The sequence below is a fragment of the Ruditapes philippinarum genome, unplaced genomic scaffold, assembly GCF_026571515.1.
Source record: "Ruditapes philippinarum isolate M1 unplaced genomic scaffold, ASM2657151v2 ctg269_1_1_1_1, whole genome shotgun sequence".
Classification (NCBI taxonomy): domain Eukaryota; kingdom Metazoa; phylum Mollusca; class Bivalvia; order Venerida; family Veneridae; genus Ruditapes; species Ruditapes philippinarum.
The window spans coordinates 551699-566540 of NW_026866443.1; the positions used below are offsets into that span (position 1 = coordinate 551699).

Genomic DNA, 14842 nt, shown 5'->3' on the forward strand with positions numbered 1-14842 from the left:
CTAAATTTTTGCTCTTGCTTTAAATTAATGGAATGCTTTTTTTTGGAATACCTGAGATTAAAACAGCAAAGTAATTAAAATTGGGCAGGTATACTCAAACAGGATGTAAAGGGCTCAGTGCCTGGTATCTTACCAAAAAATTCCTATTAAACGCCCCTGGGGGCTAAATATTTTCCAAAAGGATTTTTTTTATTAAAACACCGTTTTTTTTTTCCAAATCCAAAAATCATTGGGTGTTTATTAGAATTTTACAGTATATTTGTTATGATGATCAACTTACGGTATCACTGCATGAAGTCTTAAAGGGACTCCACTGAGGTTTTTTTAACATGGCGGGACTGGAAATATTTTTTCTAAGATTTATGTACAATTTGATGTACTACTGGTCTAAACAAAATTACTTGTGTGCAAATTTTCAGATCAATTTCCCAACCCATTATTCCAGAATAATCATTCTTGTTGTGCAAAATGACACAAAAAATAGAAGCGTTGCAAAGCTTTGCACTCAAATTGAGCTAAGAATCGCACAAATTAAATCAATATTCAATTCTGAGTAAATTCCTTTATTTGTTTTTGAAGATTTTACCATTAAAGAGCTCACTTGATCTATGTACTAATTTTAAATTTCATGTTTTTAGACTTTTTGACGTCAATGGTCAGCTCCTTTAAAGGGTCGAAATCATTTTTAAAGAGTTGATTTTTGATGCTGTTTGTTTTAAAATGGATAATCATTGTTTAAGTTAAAGACAAACTAACAATCATAACATGTATTGATTTGCAGAACAAACGTAAGTCAGAAGTCTACAAAAAATATTTCAAAACATTTAGTCTTAAATTTTGCAAGAATGTTACTACTTAGGAATTTATATGTACAGTGCATCATTCATAAATAATGAATACAATCTTAAGAACTAATAAATACCAAAGAAACATTAGTTTTTCAACTGAAGGAAACTTATTTGCTAAAATTGGACATTTTTCTGCGAATAATCATTTCCTAATTTCTAGTAATTATCCAATCAGCAATGGGTTACAATATCTGCTAGCAGAGGTCACGACCTCAATAACGTCTTGGAGGCAATCATCGGCAGCAGACGCCAAAGTGAATGACTTCACACATGCATCTTTTTATTCTCCATAATTGGGAAAATTCAATTAGCATATTCGCTGATGTTTTCCCCTAAGGTTTAGAATAGAAGTATCTCGAGAATTTGAACGTTGCCTTAATCATTAAAACTTTTTCATGTCATTTGCAGATGAAGGATGTGAATCAAACAAATGTTTGCATGTTGCAAAAGATGTGTGATAACTGTTCTCCATTAGTGAAATAATGCAAAGTTTTCAAACATTTCTTCTTTGTTCTTTCCGTTATTATCATCAACCAATATAATACTTTTTTAGCGAGACAGATTAAACATGTCACTTATGTTCATTCATTGGATTTAAAACTTTAATATGACTTTTAAAAATTCCTTTCATTACTAAATTTTGTGAAACAATTATATCTTTAGATTTCCAACTGTCAGCTTATTAATGTTTAATGTTATAGATTGAGTGTCAAATTAGCACAAAATCAATTAGTAAAATAAAAAAAAGAGAAGAGATTTCAAACAAATGTTTAAAAAATTTAACGGGATTGTAGTATGACAAATGATGATGACACTTTTTTAAGGACATACAGGCCTTGTTATCATCTAATGAAGTACGTGACATATTTTAAATTGCAGATGGAACTCCACTGAGGTCAAAATTATAACACATCCCCCCCCCACCCCTCCAAAAAAAAATTAAAATTAGAATAACAAAACACACTCAGAATTAAATTGAATATTGATTTTTTGAGTATAATTCTTTGCATAATTATATGCCTCAAAGTTGCATGCAGGAAATATTATGTTCACATATTATAAAAGAAAACTCCAAGATTTGGATGAAATGTTAATTGGGTATTATCTTATTATGCCAAGAACATTCAGCCTTTTTTACTTTATTCCAATCATAAATCTCAAATCATAAATCAAGAAGTTTAACGTATTGATCTTTAAAAGGGCAATTTTAAAAGCAAGGGCAATAATAGAGGAATCTCTGTCTCTGTTATGTTAAAATAACAAGGCTATTTAAAACAATGTAAACACAATCAATGGTAATATTATGGCCATTATGAATAAATTCATAACCCATTATTACCGTCTATATTTTGCTATCAATATCAGACCTGTACTCCATGTCTGAAGTGAAATTATCTATAATTGCCTTATATAGAGTACTTCAAACTCTTTGATATAATGAATATTTATCTTGTCTACAGTGTATTTATCAATTAAGAGTGCACAATAGTCTTCTCTGACAGACATAATATAGCCATACATCATGTCATTTTGTAATCATAGCCAAAAATAATATGAAAATATTTCCTTTAACATCATAAAATCCTTTTATAATATTACTTTGTTGTTTTAGTGTCATTAAACCATACTTGTCATTTTCATGACTATCAATTTTTATGGGACACCATGTCAACTATCCATGTGATTCAGCAAGATTGTGTGCTTCCCTCTCGAGCTTGGCTTTGTAGAGGATGGTATGACCTCACCAACTCCTCTCAAACGTCAGATGAGAGCGTCACACTATCTGCGTTGAAATATCTTTATTCATATTTACTGCTGTTCTAATTTGTAATTCTAACACGACCCGCATTTTTCCCTTTTGAACATAGATGGACCGATGCCGGAAATTTCATCTTGAATGGGGGGTGCCAGATGAGTTGTATGCTATACAATAGCATGCTTAGGATGACGAAATTTTGCTATTATGATTAAAGTTGTAATTTCATAATTTATGTTGAGGTAAGAAAATAGTTATGGGTGTAATGACAAATATATTTCCATGGAAAATTGTTTTATTGAGGTAAAATATGATGGAATTTTGGTAGAATATGCAAGAAAAAATATCTGACATGCTTTTGGTTTGGATCAGAATATCAGTCCCTCAGATAATTATGAACCGCAACAAATGACAGACATTTTTAGTAAACGTTGTCTACAGCTGCAGGAAATTCAGTAGAAACATTTGGAATAAAACTTATGTCTCCAGTATTAAGTGATGTGTAACTCAATCTGTCTGAAACAGGAAGTACCCTTCCAGACAGGAAGTTCTGTAATCTACAGAATGTCTCAAACACTTTGTTATTTATTGGTGGGTTAAAAGCATATTAGATGAAATCAAAATTTTGTTTTACTGTCACAATTCTATAAAACATACGTCATAGACAGGCTTCAGTGCCATTATTTATTTTAAAGCAGTATGTAAAACTAAGAAAATAGGATAGCTGGAATTTATTTGTCTGTTGCATGCACTTTATTTTTAATAGAACCAGAATACTTTGGTTGAATTTTAAAGTTTAAAGCATAAAAAGTTATTATCCTCATTTTCACCTAGGGAAGGGTATACATTTCTCTCCTCATAGTGTGTGTGTCTATTTATGTGTATTTTGGGATTTAATGAGGGTCTATTCTTTCTTTCAGGCATGAGTACAGTAAAAGACCACCACTAAATATCTCTTTTGCACTTGCAGGTACTTAAAAGGCATATAAGCAATCATCAGGATAGAATCAAAGACCTTACATAAAACAGAACTTGAAGTTTCCACACAAGGCAGAACTTGTAGTCAAGCACTACTTTGATTCTAACCTACACAATGCATGAGAGGAAGATCTTATAATCCTTTGGCCACACGAGCCCCATTTTTTAACCATAATTTTGGACTTCCAAAATTAATTTGGTTATCTTAAATTCCAAATCAAGTCATAATGTACCTAACTACTGTTTCAATAATTGTTACTAGTATATGTACTCTTATCTACTGAGACTGAAAGTTAAACAAGAGGGCCATGATGGCCCTGAGGTCGCTCACCTGTATATAGGCCCCCACCCCCACCCCTGGGCCAATTTTTACCCAAGGGCTTTTATTTGTTTATTTGAACAGACTTGGTAGACACCCATAAGAAGATGTTTCATGTAAAACATCTAAGTTCTAGCTCATTGGGTTTTTTAAAAGAAGATTTTTAAAGTTTTTACTATACACATATAGTTAAAAACAATGACACCCCTGGGGCAGGGCCAGTTTTGACCCCCGGGCTTTTATTTCAACAAAGTTTGTAGATATTTACTTAAAGATGTTTCATGCTTAATATCTAAACTCTAGCTATTTGAGTTTTTTCAAAGAAGATTTTTAAGTTTTTGCTATACACATATAAGGAAAATCAATGACCCCCCCCCCCCCGCCGGGGCAAGTTTTGACCCCTGGGCTTTTATTTGAACATACTTGGTAGACACCCATTAGAACATGTTTCATGCTAAAAATCTTAGCTCTAGCTTATTGAGTTCTTTAAAAGAAGATTTTTTAAGTTTTTACTATATGCATATAGGGAAAATCAATGACCCCCTGGGGCGGGGCAAATTTTGACCCCAGGGCTTTTATTTGAACAAACTTGGTAGACACTCATTAGAAGATGTTTCATGCTAAATATCTTAGCTCTAGCTCTTTGGGTTCTTTAAAAGAAGATTTTTTAAGTTTTTACCATATGCATATAGGGAAAATCTATGACCCCCTGGGGTGGGGTCAATTTTGACCCCAGGGCTTTTATTTGAACAAACTTGGTAGACACTCACTAGAAGATGTTTCATGCTTAATATCTTAGCTCTACCTCTTTGGGTTCTTTAAAAGAAGATTTTTTAAGTTTTTACTATATGCATATAGGGAAAATCAATGACCCCCCGGGGCGGGCCAATTTTGACCCCAGGGCTTTTATTTGAACAAACTTGGTAGACATTCACTAGAAGATGTTTCATGCTTAATATCTAAGCTCTAGCTCTTACGGTTCTTAAAAGGAAGATTTTTTAAGTTTTTACTATATGCATATAGGGAAAATCAATGACCCCCCCGGTACGGGGCCAATTTTGACCCCAGGGCTTTTATTTGAACAAACTTGGTAGACATTCACTAGAAGATGTTTCATGCCTAATATCTAAGCTCTAGCTCTTACGGTTCTTTAAAAGAAGAATTTTTCAGTTTTAATATATGCATATAGGGAAAATCAATGACCCCCTGGGGCGGGGCCAATTTTGACCCCAGGGCATTTATTTGAACAAACTTGGTAGACACTTACTAGAAGATGTTTCATGCCAAATATCTAAGCTCTAGCTCTTAGGGTTGTTTAAAAGAAGATATTTAAAGATTTTTCTTTCGGTTGCCATGGCAACCAGAGTTCTGCATGGAATTAAATTCTTTGAACAATTTTTAAAGGTGACCACCAAAGGAACATTCCTGTGAAGTTTGGATGAAATTGGCTCAGTGGTTTATGAGGAGATGTCATTTAAAGCAAAAGTTTACGGACGGACGACGGACGACGGACGGACGGACGGACGCCGGACGAAAAGCGATCACAAAAGCTCACCCTGTCACTTTGTGACAGGTGAGCTAAAAAAAAGCAGGTCAAATTTTCACAACACACATTCAAATGTAAGGATTTTGCAAGTAGTTCCTTCTCTTTCAAGTAGAACTAAATCTGAAACAACCAATCACAGAGCTGAAACTTCTGCTAATCTGTAATTAAGAATTAGACACAATATCAATATGTTTTAGAATTTATTTTCCTCAATCACATAAACTATAGGAAAATAGCCGGATTTTCCCCAGAATCATTAATGAGATATGTTGGCATTTATCAAAAGGATTGTCAGAAATTTGTGTAGGAAAATATCTGTTATTGTACAGCCAATCAATGCTCTAATGAAGAATAAGTCAGACTTGATTACTCATCATTTTTACAACCTAAATTTAGAATGCTATTCATAAAACATGCATTACCTCCCTTGACAGCCATTTTGAGGGACCTTTAACTCATTACAGGACTGGAGCAATACCTCAAGATGCTTGCAGAAATGACATCATCATATTACAAAATAGACAAATATCGTTTTTTTTTCCGCCGATTTTTACATTTCTCATTGATAATCATACATAAATCTGTGTGAAAAGATGAATTATAACTTTTAAAGTTCTTTCCGTAAGGTAAAAAGTCAAGATTTTAGCATTTTATTATTCAATTGCCTTGTCAGGTAAATACCAGAATACGATATTTAGTGTGGTGCTCCAATCCTTCTTTTAGTCTCACTCTTTTGAGGGTTGTTCCCATAATATATCCTTTACAGTTAAGTGTATGAATCTATTGGACTGATTTTTATTGTAATTATGCAGTAAAGTAAAAAGTTTGTATCTGGATAAAAACTAGACATGCTAATCTATGGGACATGGATGCCCTAAAATACCACTGATTTGACAGTGTCAATGGATGGACATTTAGGGCAAATTTACATGTATATGCCCCCCTCACCGTGACCTCCCTTTTAAGTAGGGGCATAAGAAATATACAAAACAACATAAATGTAAAGAATTGTTTACGAAAAGGATGGCACAACATTGCAAAATATCACCAAAGGAAAGCAGTTAACTATTAAACTATGGAATACTTTATTTTGTTATCTAAAATTATTCAATGTGATTGTTAAGAAACAGTGACAATTTTTGTTAAACTTCTCCAGATTAAACACTAGTATATGAAAATAAGAAAAAGAACACCACTGGAAAATGTTTGTGTATTTTTCCAGGTCGCAAAATATCACACAATGCAGGCTAATAAGGAAAGCCCATCAGCGTGATAACAAGATTACTGTCTTTCTATAACCTTTCTATTTTCCTGACAGACTCCATGTCTCAATAGTGCCATTATTATATATTTCTATGTTTCCAAGTAGGCAATTACTTTGTGAGAGAAAATACCATTTATGCCAAGTAATGTAGTAATCTACATGTCAAATGAAATATACTGTATATCCAATCAGACTGTAATTTCCTTAAGTTACAGCTTTTCCTCTAATAATTTACTTCTTGGAATACAAATAATTCCTTATTTTGCCATACAACAGATTGCCCTTAACATTTAGTGCAAGTGTACTGGCAGCATGAATAAAAGGTCTATGCTGTATTCGCTAGCTTGCACATCTGTACAGACTCTGGCCAGACTCAGATAACTGTCATTATGAACGCATCAGCAGATGTTGCTCAGTTCAAAATTTCACCAATTTCATATCTAAATGTTGTATTATACTTAAGCAGGAGGTGGGTGGGGGTGCATGTACAGTAGCTTGCACTTATCACTCTAATCTCTCCCTGAACAGACTCAATCAAACAAAGCCAGCAACATTTTTCAATTTTACCAATTTTGTCATTTTGGTCACGGATTCTTTTTCTTTTCTTTGAATTGTGGAAATTTAATCTTTATTTTATGTTTTTAACAATTGTCACTTAAATCCTTATCACTTTAAATGATTTACTACAAAATTCAAAACTGCTAGGGCAAGACCCATTGTGTTCCTTGTAGCTCTCAAACAGCACCTTTACACTGCAATTTTATCATAAACATCACCTTTATACTACACTTTTATCATAAACAGCACCTTTACACTACACTTTTATCATAAACAACACCTTTATACTACACTTTTATCATAAACAGCACCTTTACACTACACTTTTATCATAAACAGCACCTTTATACTACACTTTTATCATAAACATCACCTTTACACTGCACTTTTATCATAAACAACACATTTATACTACACTTTTATCATAAACATCACCAGTCCTTTACACTGCACTTTTATCATAAACAACACATTTATACTACACTTTTATCATAAACAGCACAGCACCTTTACCCTGCACTTTTATCATAAACAACACCTTTACACTACACTTTTATCATAAACAGCACCTTTACACTGCACTTTTATCATAAACAACAACTTTATATTACACTTTTATCATAAACAGCACCTTTACACTGCATTTTTATCATAAACAACACCTTTACACTGCACTTTTATCATAAACAGCACCTTATCATAGCACTTTTATCATTTTTAAACAATGGCATCTGAAAAATTTTCTGGTATCTAAACCTCTGACACCTTATATAATTGTACTTTTCATTTATAACTTAAGAAAAATAACCAAACTGATTCATTTAGGAAATTAAAAAACTTAAGCAAGACACAGCTGTAGCTAAATTGGCTTTTATTATTCCATTTGGAACATTTCCTCAAATCTCTCACGATTTTATAGTGATTGTTCAAGGTAATATTATATCAAGTTTGTTGTAATAAATGACAGTACCTTATTGCTTTTGGTAACTTTATTCCAAATGTAAATCATCCTCCAAACATTAAATGGCAATGTTAACAGATGAGATTTTGTTTTCAGAGATTGGTTGATAAATAAGGAAAGCTCATTATAGCTAAAAGAGATTCAGAGATTTTGCATACAATTCTAGAAGTCATGCTCAAAAACTTGAATAGCATCATTTACTTCAATAAAATCTTTTAAAGAATTTATGTGTCCAAATAATTGCATTTGTACAAACAGATGGAAATCAAAAATAACAGGCTATAAAATAGTTCTGGCATGGTCAGAATCTTGCACAGAGAGGTCAAGCTGTCCCAACTCTATACTGGTAACAAGGTATGCAATTGATGTTATCCAGAAAATGTGGGTTTTTCCTATCCCATGCTGGGGTACAATTAAACTTTTACTATAGAAGCTTCATAATGCATAAGTGATTAACTTTTTGCATTTTTTAAGTATATATACAAAAAGTTGTTACTGTTAAAAAAAATCATTGTAACCTAACGGATTAGCTATTCTCATTTCCAGAGAAAATTTATTTTTGCTACCAGCACTTTCAAACAGTCACAGAAATTATTTGAACATAAGGTCACACATGTTTTTGAATGAAAATACTCAAATAATAACAGATCAAGTAACATTATAAAACTGTTTACCAAATGGAAATTACAGTGATTAAATCTAAATATCACAGACAAAAGGAATTGCTTTAAACTTTATATTCACATGTGACAAAGCTTTGTTAACAATGATTTAATCTGACTGGATGAAACAAAAAACAACTTGACAAAGTTATTTTCAAATGAACAAAATAAAAGTATGTCTAATGCTTCTTACATTATGTAAACTAACAAGCCTTGACTTAAGCTAATAAGAACTCCTCATCAACATGATAACAAGATTACTGTCTTTCTATAACCTTTCTATTTTCTTGAAAGACTTTATGTCTCAAAAGAACCATTCCTATATATTTCTATGTTTCCAAGTAGGCAATTACTTTGTGAGAGAAAATACCATTTATGTCAAGTAATGTAGTAATCTACATGTCAAATGAAATATACTGTATATCCAATCAGACTGTAATTTCCTTAGGTTATGTCTTTTCCTCAAAATAAATTACGTCTCTGAGTAAAACATTTTTTTCCATGCCAACAGACTGCGCAAGTACTGGCTATACCATACCATTTATGCCAAGTAATGTAGTAAAATCTACATGCCAAATGAAATATACTGTATATCCAATCAAACCTTCTGGAGTAAAAACTGGAAATAAAAGGATACATTCGGAACATAAACCTTTAAACTTATAAATTTAGCTCACAAGAATAGTCTTAATATTATAAAAAGTGTATTTCTGTTGACTTCATTAAACAACTTGATAGCCATTTATAATAGCATGATTTCCTTTCTATTAGGTTTAAAGGTCATGAGTCAAGTTTTGAGCTTGACTGTATAGAGGGAGACCTCAGGTGCAGGGAACCATGAATTATCATAGGAACCAAAAAGCACTTGCATTAATAGAACCACCAACACTCCTGATGGCTAAGTTGTATAGCTTCCTCACTTTCCCTTGGCTTGTTAGATTTCAACTGTTATGACAACAACCTGGCACAGACAATTATTATTGCTCCTGCAAAAAATTGCTCCTGCAAAAAATCATCAACAGGAAATTTCATAATAATTCACAAGACTTTAAATCCATTATTTCTTACACTGAATCAATAATAGCCAAGGAAACAATTGGGACAGATGCTGTGGCAAAACAAATTATCAATTTAAGAGACATTATATAATAAAGGGAGAAAGTAAGATTTAAGAGAGTGAATAAGAGCAAGTCATTGTTGAATGCAACACACACAAAAAAGTAGGCCTGATATTATTTTAGTAAAGGGACAGCAAATCTCTCAAAATAAAACTGGCTCATAAATTCATTAATTCCAGATGGTTGTTCATTGGTTGGGTTAAAAATCACTGAATGTAAGATCAATTAAAGCAGGAGACATTAAAAGAGAATGAGTCTCAGAGAGAAGTCAATTTTGGGAGTGAAAAATAGCTGACACCATCAAAACCCAAACTAATGTAGAGCCTCAAATAGTGAACATTTCATCTACCCAAGCATTTACAAATACTTGCTTAAATTAATGAATCCCTAAAAAATCTACTGTCCTTAAATCATGTTTCTACCCCTTAATGAAAATTGTTTTTTTTTCAACACTAATTTTGGGATATTGCTCAACATTAAATCAAGTTAATGACATATACTTTTCAGCTGGGCTGAACTTGATTGGCCAATGTAAAGCCCTCTATACAATAGATGGTATAAACAAACAAACTGGCTATTGCTAATTACATTATGTGAACTTGTCTCGACTTGAGCTAATAAGGAAAGCCCATCAACATGATAACAAGATTACTGTCTTTCTATAACTTTTCTATTTTCTTGACAGCCTCTATGTCTCAAAAGAGCCATTTCATATGTATTTCTATGTTTCCAAGTAGGCAATTACTTTGTGAGAGAAAGTACCATTTATGCCAAGTAATGTAGTGAATCTACATGTCAAATGTAATATACTGTATATCCAATCAGACTGTAATTTCCTATGGTAATGAATTTTCTTGGTGTCTTTCTTTAAGTAATTTCTTGTAATTTCCAAGAATAAATGCATTTTTCTTACCAATTACTAACATTTTCAGGAAAATAAAACCCAATTTTCTGAATGATCAACAAGTAAATTTGTTTTCTTTGTAATATTTATTTCTTGTGACTTTATAAAAAATCTTTTATAGTCCTTACAAATGTAAGCATATTAAATTTATCAAGTTTCTAGTCAAGAGACATTTCTTATGACCATATCTCAACAATAGAATTAACAATGTGCCCAGACTTCACTTTTATAGACTTCCTTTGGAATACTTAAAGAATATTTCCGTATTTCCTTGCAAATCCGGGGATACATATAAACAAATTTTACATTTACAGCTTTGAAAATAAGCACAACAGGTTGACATAATATTTCATTTATGGTACTGTGCACTGGGAAGCTATAATGGTTTGTTTGTACATTTGTATTAGCTTGAATTGCCGAGTTATGGACCAAGCTAAATGCATGCATGGTTATTCTATGAAAAGTAGGAAATTTTAGTTGCACTTCAGTGACTTTGACCTGATCATCAAGAAACCATGTAAGACAATGCAAATTGAAGAAATTTGAGTTTTTAACAATAAAAATATAATTGGTGTGTAAATGTCTTTCCGACTGCACAGATGTCACATTGAAGTTGAAGGATTATTGCATAAAAACTTCCAGACATCAGGACAACATTATACTATTCTAAGGAACATGTGAATCATTTTGAAACATGGGTTAAATTAAAGCAAGAAATGTACTAACAAAAAATTACAAACAACTTTTAATCTGAATGGCTATTTAAAAAAAAAAAACTTCATCCCAGTGCAATGAACTATAATGGACAAAAAAAACTGGCTATTGCTTATTACAGTATGACTTAAACTAATAAGAACTCCTCATCAGCCTGATAACAAGATTACTGTCTTTCTATAACCTTTCTATTTTCCTGACAGACTCCATGTCTCAAAAGACCCATTCCTATATATTTTTTGTGTTTCCAAGTAGGCAATTACTGTGGCAGAGAAATATACCCTTCTCAAAATGTAATGTCTAGCAGTCTAAAATAAACTAAAGTGTTAATTCAATCAAACACAATTCCTTCAAAGTAAAATGGCCTTCTTCCCCATTGAATTATTTTCTTGAGATTCAGAGCCTTTGAGCATTCTGGTGGTGATAATGACTAATGCCTATTTTCTGCCAGTCTGTAACACAATGGGCTCGACTATTCACAGTGCTTGACAGTAAGAAACTATTTATGAAATGGTTAAATGAATACATGTAAAGAGGTAAAACTGCAAACATTTTGTGAACCTTCTGTAACCCTTGATGATTGAGAAATAAATATCAATAGATTTTAGGCTATTTTAGTGAGAAAAGGGGCATTACTCTGTAAAAAGCAAACTCAGAGTTATGGGACCTGTACCTTTCATGTGAGATAAACAAAGAGAACAAAAGTGTGAAGTTTAAACCCATTCCGTTTGGTAGTTCTGGAAATACCAACTTGCACACACAAAAAACTTAACCAAAGAGTCACCCACGTTCATATAAATGTATCCAATTTTTACTCGAGAAAATAAAACACCACTGAAACATAAATACATGTCACATAGAGAAACTTGGGTAAATCTGAACAACCCTCCTTAATATCAAACTATACTTAAAATGATTTTTACATTTGGTAGTAATTTCTTCATAAATCTGTAGGCAGTAGACAGTTAGTATGTTTAGAAGATTTATTGTGATTGCAACAGAAACATAATACCAAGTTTTATTATGATCATAACATAAAATGACTTTCTGAATAAATAAATCATTTTCTGATTCAAAGATATCAGTGTTTTGTTTGCCTGGTTGCAAATGCTTTTCAGCTCACAAGTATCTCATTTGTCAGCTCACCAGTGCCTCATTTGTCAGCTCACAAGAGCCTTGTTTGTCAGATTATCAGTGTTTTGTCAAGTGACAAGAGTGCTTTGTCTGTAAGGTCAACAGTCACTTTGTCAAGTCACAACTGCTTTGTTTGTCAAGTCAAAAGTGCATTGTTTGATTGCAACTGCTTTGTTAAGTCACCATTGCTCTGATAGATAACAAAATGTTTTGTGTCACTGGTCACCAATGCTTTCTTAATGTCAAGTAACAACTACTTTGTTTGTCAAGTCACCAGTGCTTTGTTTATCAACACCTTGTATATAATTATATATAGTGTTTTGTTTGTCAGTCACAATGCTTAGGTCATCAGGTCACCAGAGCTTCATTTGACGGGTCACCAGTAATTTGTCATATTATATGTGTCCATTATTTGTTGGGTCCGGTCACTAGTTTTTAATTTCTCAGACCATTTGTGCCTTTTCTCAAGTTACCAGTGTTTTCTCCAGATCACAAATATACTTGACATATCAATAGAGTCTTGCTTGTGAGGGAACTTGAATTGTCTTGACACATTCATGCAATTTGGCTCTATACTTTCTTATTTTCATCTTGATTTCCCCAAAATTGGTAATGGATAGTTCCCGAAATAGAACCTGGACAAGTCCATTTAAGAAATTTAGCAAATAATGGGTCAAAAACATATTGTTATCTTAGAGTCTTTGAGCCTGCAACATTTTCAATTTTGTCATCTTGGGGGTGTTTTTGGGGGGTGGGGGCTCCTGAGTTTTTCTCTATGTTGTTTCTTGATGAACTAAACAATTCTAAGCAAATGTCTCTGATCAGTCTGACTTATTCTTGTTTTTATCACTGAGTCAAATCATTGCTAAAATCCATCTATCAGATGACAATATTTGACAGGCAGAAGACATTATATTTACACTAATCTATAACAATTTTTGATATTCCAAGGTCCATTGCCATGTAAATTATCTATAAAAATTGGGCAACCCTGAAAATGAACTTCCATCTCTTCTATGATAGCTGATCAATTATTCAAATGAGAAACATTTTTTATTCCCTTGATATTTGTATGACAGCAAGGCTTTAAAGAATAACAAAGAAAATAAGATAACCCGGAGACTGAGAAATGGCAGGAAAGCATACACATGGATTGAGTTATTTGACATGATGTCATCGTTTCTTTGTAAAAGCCCATTTACTGCTAATTTTTGCTTAAATAAATCAATTGTTTCTTTGTTGTTTTTTTTTTCTTTTCTTTTTTGTTGTTTTTTTTTTATTATTTGTCAAAAGCGGAGTTGTTTATATAGTGATGATGTGACTGGTTAGTGATTCTTATTTCTTTAGACATCAAAGTAACGTCTCAGTAATTAATTAGTATTTCCTTCTGAAAAAGGGTTAACAATATAGTCATATGTTTATTACAAGGCAATAGTGAATTTTGAAATGTGAGATGCTTGTATCACCTGAAGAGAAAAGTGCTGAATATGATAAAGGTAACCGGAATGTATTAATAAGGTGGTATTTTGACTTCCATACAAGGCACTACATCACTATAACTGTACAGTATTAAATTCAAATGATTCAAAGGATGGTTCAGAAGTATAAGTCACTTTTTGGAAACTGTAAATAGACACCAAAAGTAAAAAGTTCTTTTAAAAATAAAAGTAATAACATTTTTTGGGGGTCTAAAGGGCCTTTAACAATACCTGCTCCTTTTTGTATGCAACAACATTACATATTTTGCTGGCCTGTCTTTATACAGTTGGCATTAAAACTAGGGCATATCCGAGTATTATTAATGGTAATCTATTGCCAGTAAATTGGTTTGTTTTCAAAAGAGCCATAAAGTTGACAGAATATAAATCATGACCTTTTACACTCATGTATAAAATAGATATCTTATATACTAATATCAATATATTTTTAATCAAGAAAGTGCCATCTGTGACTTTGTATAATATTTTCTTACAATTTGAAAACCTGTTGTATCACTACAATGGAAAAGAAAATTTGAGGAAACAATTTTTATGTATAACCATACATCCAAGCTTAGTTATACATGTGCGAGTATATAAAA

The 14842-nt window shown here is 32.4% G+C and overlaps 1 protein-coding gene across 1 annotated transcript in view; it reads right to left on the bottom strand.

Moving 5' to 3' along the window:
• The window catches only part of LOC132732489 (activating signal cointegrator 1 complex subunit 3-like), a 238080-nt gene that overhangs the window by 128007 nt on the left and 95231 nt on the right, over window positions 1–14842 (bottom strand). The gene's annotated exons all lie outside the window — the stretch shown is intronic.